This window comes from Pongo abelii, chromosome 16, assembly GCF_028885655.2.
Source record: "Pongo abelii isolate AG06213 chromosome 16, NHGRI_mPonAbe1-v2.0_pri, whole genome shotgun sequence".
In the NCBI taxonomy this organism is placed as follows: Eukaryota; Metazoa; Chordata; class Mammalia; order Primates; family Hominidae; genus Pongo; species Pongo abelii.
In genome coordinates, this window is record NC_072001.2 from 101263329 (window position 1) to 101271027 (window position 7699).

Consider the following 7699-nt stretch of genomic DNA (forward strand, 5'->3'; position numbering starts at 1 on the left):
TTTCTTCCTTCTGGTGGGTTCGTGGTCTAACTGGCTCAGGAACGAAGCTGAAGACCTTCACGGTGAGTGCTGCAGCTCCTTAAAGCACCGCGTCTGGAGTTGTTCGTTCCTCCCGGTGGGTTCGTGGTCTCGCTGGCTTCAGGAGCAAAGCTGCAAACCTTCGTAGTAAATGTTACAGCTCATAAAGGCAACATGGACCCAAAGACTGAGCAGCAACAAAATTTGTTGCAAAAAAGCCAAAGAACAAATCTTCCAAAACATAAAACAGACCTCAGCGCGTTGCCACTGCTAGCTAGGGCAGCCTGCTTTTATTCTTATCTGGCCCCACCCACATCCTGCTGATTGGTCCATTTTACAGACAGCTGATTGGTCTGTTTTACAGAGAGCTGATTGGTCCGTTTTGACAGGGTGCTGACTGGTGCGTTTACAGTCCCTGAGCTAGACACAAAGGTTCTCAACTTCCCCACCAGAGTAGCTAGATACAGAGTGTGGACTGGTGCATTCACAAACCCTGAGCTAGACACAGGGTGCTGATTGGTGTGTTTACAAACCTTGAGCTAGATACAGAGTGCCGATTGGTGTATTTACAATCCCTTAGCTAGACATAAAGGTTCTCCAAGTCCCCACCAGAGTAGCTAGATACAGAGTGTCATTGGTGCATTCACAAACCCTGAGCTAGACACAGGGTGCTGATTGGTGTGTTTACAATCCCTTAGCTAGACATAAAGGTTCTCCAACTCCCCACCAGACTCAGGAGCCCAGTTGGCTTCACCCAGTGGATCCTGCACCGGGGCCCCAGGTGGAGCTGTCTGCCAGTCCCGCGCCGTGGGCCTGCACTGCTCAGCCCTTGGGTGGTGGATGGGACTGGGCGCCGTGGAGCAGGGGGCGGCGCTCCTCGGGGAGGCTCCGGCCGCACAGGAGCCCACAGAGAGAGGGGGGAGGCTCAGGCATGGCCGACTGCAGGTCCCGAGCCCTGCCCCGTGGGAAGGCAGCTAAGGCCCGGTGAGAAATTGAGCACAGCAGCTGCTGGCCCAGGTCCTAAGCCCCTCACTGCCCAGGGCCAGCGGGGCCGGCCGGCGGCTCCGATTGCGGGGCCCGCCGAGCCCACGCCCACACGGAACTCGCGCTGGCCCGCAAGCACCACGTGCAGCCCCGGTTCCCCTCCGCGCCTCTCCCTCCACACCTCCCCGCAAGCTAAGGGAGCCGGCTCCGGCCTTGACCAGTCCAGAAAGGAGCTCCCACAGTGCAGTGGCGGGCTGAAGGGCTCCTCAAGCGCAGCCAGAGTGGGCGCCAAGGCCGAGGAGGCGCCGAGAGCGAGCAAGGGCTGTGAGGACTGCCAGCACGCTGTCACCTCTCACTCCCACCCACTGTCCAGAGCTGCATCGTTGTGCTTTCAAGGGGCATCGCCTTATCACCCTCCCCTAGATCCTTGGCCTTTCGGGGCCCAGAACGCTAGGGAAGCCCAGCGGCCGGGAGGAGTTGGGCTTCCGCTCCATAGCGGCCCCGCGGCCAGCACAGGCCCGCAGAGCGCGCAGAGCCCGGCCACCTGGCCGCCGCCTGACCCAGGAAGCGCAGCGCGAGCTCCTACTCCGTCTTCATGGACTCCCAGCCCAGCTGCGTGGTGGTGACTGGTAAAACTATATTTTTTTTTTCTCTCCTCTTTGTTGCTGCTTTTAGCCTGCCCCTGGAATGCGCACTGGCCTGATCCTGGGTCTTAAACAGTTCTCTGAGGGGAAAAAAGAATAGCAACTGGTGGTGGTAATAATTCCAGATGGAAACGAACTTGCTGCTGTGCCCTATTAATAAACAATCAGGAACACAGGCATTTCTGCTTCGGTGGCTCATTCGCTTCAAGTAACTCTTGAGTGGCAGGCACAAAGGTGCCACCGGTGGCGTAGGCTCAGACCTTGCCCTTCAACCCAGCAGGGAGGAAGCTGAGGCTGGTACCTGCTTTCCCTGAGTGGGGCCCGAGGCACGTGAGGTATCCCTTGTGGGTGCAGGCTCATGGCAAGAAAGAGGGATCTATACACCCAGAAACCACAGGGCCCTCACAAGGCTTGCAAGCCCGTTTACAACGGCCACCCGCAAAGGAACACACAGTCCCCACTCCCAGAGTTTGACCTTGCAACACAAGAACTTCAAACCTTCACTTGCAGAGTTGATTTTTCTAATTTAAAACAGGTAAGAGATGTCATATTTTCTCAGGTGCTTCTCTGAAGCACCCCCTGAGAGCCACTAGCTGGAGACCCTGAGCCCCAGAAGGTCAACTTGGAAGGAATGGTGGCTGCTCACTCCTGCAAACACCAGCACATCCAGAGTCACCCGCACCCACACATACTTCACCAAGTCAGCATCCCAGCTGGTCCCTGGGGGCCTGATCTTCACAAAGCTCTTTATTTTTATTAATTTTTTTTTGAGACAGAGTCTTGCTGTGTCGCTAGGCTGGAGTGCAGTGGCGCAAGCTCAGCTCACTGCAACCTCCGCCTCCCGGGTTCAAGCGATTCTCCTGCCTCAGCCTCCCAAGTAGCTGAGTCTACAGGCGCGCACCACCACGCCCAGCTAATTTTTGTATTTTTAGTAGAGATGGGGTTTCACCATGTTAGTCAGGATGGTTTCAATCTCTTGACCTTGTGATCTGCCCACCTAGGCCTCCCAAAGTGCTGGGACTACAGGCATGAGCCACTGCGCCTGGCCCTATTTTTATTTTTATGTTTTTAATTTTTCTGAGACAGTCTCCCTCTGTTGTCCAGGCTGGAGTGCAGTGGCTCAGTCATAACTCACTGCAGCCTCAAACTCCTGGGCTCAAGTAGTCCTCCCACCTCAGCCTCTCGAGTAGCTGGGACAACAGGCACTCACCACCACACCCCACAATTTATTTTATTTTAGTTTTTAGTAGAAACAGCGTTTTCCTGTATTCCCCAGACTGGTCTCTAACTCCGGGGCTGAAGTGATCCTCCCGCCTTGGCCTCCCAAAATGCTGGGATTACAGGCATGAGCCATCATGTCCAGCCTTCATTTTTAGTTAGACACATTTGGCCGGTTTTAAGTTTTCTGAATTGTGTTGGATGAAGAGACAGGGTTTCCTGGATGAATGGGAAATTGAAAGTTGTGTCGCTTAATCTTTTCAGACTATAATTCAAACTCTTATCGACCTTCTGAGAAAAAGAAAGTTCTTTGGGAAACCTTTTATCTCCCTTGCTCTTATTTGTGTTATTTTGGTTCTGGAGATTGAATGGTTCAAATTACTCTTGAATTCCTAAGGAAACTGTACTCTAATACATGCAATGCTTGTCATGAATGAAATATGAACATTGAAGCACCATCTTAGAATCACTCTGACCCCTGCCTTTGTCTTGTCAGCCTGTGGTTTGCTGGCAAACTGGAGATTGTTTGATGAAATACCTGATAATCAGCCACGATTTGGGAATGCCCGCTGGATTCCAGAGCATGGCCTTCCTGTGTTAGAAATGCTTAGAGCTGCCAGGGGCAGTCTCTTCATTTAATTGGATTTGCTTCGTGTGTAAATCTCGCCAAGACAATTGGCATGTAGACAGATGGTGGGAGAACCAGGGCTCTGACAAATTGCTTCGAGATCAAGGTGTTCAGACTGGCACCAACAATAACAACAAGAGTGAGAAAACATGCATCCCTCCCATGGGCCTCTCAGAATTCTAAGAGATTTCTCCAGCTCCTATTGCAAGTTCCACTGGGGGGCTGACCAAGTTTAAAGTGAGGTTTGACCTTGCAAAACAAGAGCTTCAAACCTTCACTTGCAGAGTTGATTTTTCTAATTTAAAACAGATAAGAGATGTCATATTTGCTGATATAAATATGATTCTAAAGCAGAATGTGATTTTTGTGTGTGTTGCTGCATTTTTATTGTATTTTTATTATCCCAGGAGGTACCTGGCTTCTCAGTGCTTTTTTTTTCTTAATCTCACTATTTTCTATAACTGCCCTTTTTTTTTTTTCTGGCTGTTTCCAGGGGCAGCCAAAGTCTTATTTATTCTAAAGAATTTGGTCAAATCAGAGGACACCATGGGCTTTTTGGGACGTCCTGTCCAAAACTTTTTCATTCCCTGAGAAAGTTTTTACTCCCTCATGAGCCAACCCTGTTTGTGGGTCCAGACCCAGATATTCAGGAATTGCAAAGGCATAATTCAAGTTTCTCTCCAGAACTGGTTCCTATTCTAAAGGTCTGAGGTCCAGGGAGCTGGGTTTTCAGAGACTGACATTTAGTCACAGCCCTTTTCTCATCTAAGAATTTGAATGACTTGAGAAATATGTCACAGGAATCAGAGATGGAACTGAAAACCTCAGCTGTACTCCAGGATAAAGCTGCGTTACAGAATTCCACTTGTATCTGCAGCCCACTTAATTGAGCACCTGACTCCATCACAGGCATATCTAGCACTGGCTAGTCTCCCACACAGGGGGCCACATAGTTTTTAAAACTTTTTATTTTGAAATAGATATTCATAGGAATTTGCAAAGAAGTGTACAGAGAGGTCCCCTGTACCCTTTACCCAGCCTCTCCTGATATTTCAGTATAAAAGCCAGGATATTGACATTGGTGTAATTCAAATTTGTATGTGCGTGCAGTGTGTGTGTGCGTGTGTGTGTACTTTCAGCTCGTGTGTAGCTTCCTATAACCACCACCACAATCAACATACCTAGCAGTACCACCACCACAAAGCTCACTCGTGCTCCCTTTGGGAAAAGGAGTATTTACCCAATTCCTATACCCCCACTATATCTTGGAAGTAACGAACTTGTTTTTGATTGTTACAAGCTCATAGGTAGAAGAGACTAGCCTTGTCTCAGATGACTTTAGACTTTGGACTTCTGAGTTAATGCTGGAATGAATTAAGACTATGGGGGACTGTTGGGAAGGCATGATTGTATTTTGAAATGTGAGAAGGACCTGAGATTTGGGAGGGGCAAGGGGTAGAATGATATGGTTTGGGTTTACGTCCCTTCCCTAATCTCACGTCAAATTATAATTCCCAGTGTTGGAGGAAGGGCCTTGTGGGAGGTGACTGGATCGTGCGGGTGGATTTCCCCTTTGGTACTATTCTCATGATAGTGAGTTATCACAACATCTGGTTGTTTAAAAGTGTGTAGCACCTCCCCCTTTTCTGTCTTCCTCCTGCTGCAGCCGTGTAAGACATGCAGGCTTCCCCTTTGCCTTCTGCCATGATTGTAAGTTTCCTGAGGCCTCCCCAGCCATGCTTCCTGTACAGCCTACAGAAATGTGAGCAAGTTAAACCTCTTTTCTTTATAAATTACCCAGTCTCAGGTATTTCTTTATAGCACTATGAGAACAGACTAATACTACTGGCAACAGCTGACCTGCTGGGTAATGCCCAGCTTCCCTTGCACAGGCCCCCATGCTGCTAGAAGCCAGTTCCAGACAGTTATGCAGCATCTTCTCCTACCATCCAACTCGTCTGTGCTCCAGCCACATAGGGCAACTTGATGATCTGCAAGGTTCCATGCTCCTGCCTGCCCCAGTGACATGCCCATGCCTTTCTCTCAGCTGCTCCTCTCTCCTCCTAGATGAGTCCCCACACCCACTCCTTGTTGGTCCTCTGCAGAATCTCTGGCCAGTCCCCAGCAGAGCTGACCTCTTTCCTCTGAACTACCCTGGAATGCCCTTGGAATTTTATTGGCTCCTGTTCCGCTTATCCACTTGTTTTTAGTCATACATTTAAGAGTCTTTTGAAAATGGGAGTTTTTTAGGAGAAAGATGATGATTTTCTCTATTGTTATTTCCCCAGTGCTGACAGAGTTGGTGGTCAGCAAATGTTTGAGTGAATGAATGAATGAATGAAAAGTGGGGTCCTCTCAGAGGTGAGCAAACGCTTTATTTTAATTGTGTTCAAGTGTCAGATGTCCCAGAAAAAAGCACAGACCCTGAGGCTAAGTCCATGTGCTATAATTCTTGGAGATCCAGAAAGCACGTAAGTAGGTAAAGCTGGAAAAGAGCATCAGTCAAGAAGCTCATGGAATCCAACCTTTCCCAAATGTGTTGGTCCTGGCCCCAGGGCAGGTGGGCTATGCAGAGCAGGCACCGTGGCAGCACCACTGCAGGTGCTGACTGCAGGCCCCTCACTGCAGAGCCACACATTTCTCTTAGATAAGGCTGACAGTAGGGGCTGTGCCTGGCCTCAGCCTCCTTCTTCTCTCCACCCACCATCTTCTCTCTCACTTCTTCCTTCCCCTCTGCAAGGCAGCATGTACCACAGGCACGTTCCCAAATCTAGACCTGCCTCACCATATGTGAACGTTATGTCCCATGCACCAAATGCCAGTGTCCTTAGCTACAAAGCTCTACCTCTCACCCCATTCATCCTCCTGTTACCCCACATGGCCCCATCACCCCTCCCCTACATGGACTCAGTGTCCCTTGGCTCCCACAGGGATACCCCTATCCCATGCTTCCAACACATCACTGCATCTGCCCCTAAGGCACCCTCCTACAGCCCATCCCAGTGTACACATTGAGGTGGAACCCCAGTAAGATTCTTCCCTGAAGCTGCTGCCAGTCAGCATCAAGCCAGTTAAGCCAATTACACCAATCCCCACATGTAAAAAGGTTCGTGGATCTGTGTCTAAGTTTCTTGGCAGCTCAGGTCTTAACCCAACAATGGACTGCCTTACCCAAGTGCTTGGGGATCCCTGTTTCTTACTGGATTTGACAGGGGGACCAATAGCTACTTTTAAGTACTAGAAAAGATGAACTAGAAGAGTAATTCACAGAAGATGAAAATCAAGAAAACAATGTCCAAACAGACTCCCCTCCCAGTGGGCTCTATCTCCAGTTCCTGGGGCTCTTTAAAATGTGCCATGAAATAAACAGAGCTAGGTGCCTTCAGGCATCCCCGAGGTCACTCAGATTTGTTCAGTCTGTGAGGGTCCATATGGGGAAGTGGCTGACAGTGGGAGGCGGCCATGCAGGGGCTGCAGGGAGCCTTGCTGCAGCCACAGTATCTCAAGGCAGTCTTTGGCCTTCAAGAGATGTTCTCTTACTTCTGAACTGGAACCTTGCCCTTCTCTTTAGCCTCCAGCTCTGATGAAAACAGGCCATCCTGTTGGAGGGACCTCCCCACACCTGGCTTTCTCCTCTCCCTGATCTGAGCTCAGGCTCCCACCAGCTCCCTTACAGCTGGATCAGGGGAACTTCAAGGGACCATCCAGAACTCTGCACCTCATGACAACCCCAAAGGCCGGGGTTCCCTTTGGAAAATGCCTGAGGCTGCACAGCAGTATCTGGGCCCAATTCACTTACAGGCACAAACATCATGCCTTTAAAACTCCTAGTGTAAGTTTTCTAAGTTTCTTAGAAACTTGGAAATCATAGAGTAGAATGAATCCTAATGGGTGGGGGGGCTGCATCACTGCGAAAAGTGAGAAAACTTCAGTGGACGGTGACGTGACATCAAATTAAGTCTGCATTTTAAATTTAAAATATATTTTAACTTCATTTTAAATTTAAAAGAAAGTAAATTACATAGGGAGAACGTTTTCAGTCCTGCTTATTAGGGCAAGAAGAAAGTTCCAGTTTGCTGATGCTATTTCTCTAACACCCCCACACCACACACTGATCTTCCTCTTCAACAAACAGGAATGAGGCTTCAGGCTCTGAACCTTGATCAGGTCACTACATCTGACCTGATATTAAGGATACTTTCTTATT

The 7699-nt window shown here is 49.3% G+C and overlaps 1 long non-coding RNA gene across 1 annotated transcript in view; it reads right to left on the minus strand.

Moving 5' to 3' along the window:
• Window positions 1-7699, minus strand: part of LOC129050220 (uncharacterized) — a 246195-nt gene that overhangs the window by 50787 nt on the left and 187709 nt on the right. The window lies entirely within an intron of this gene.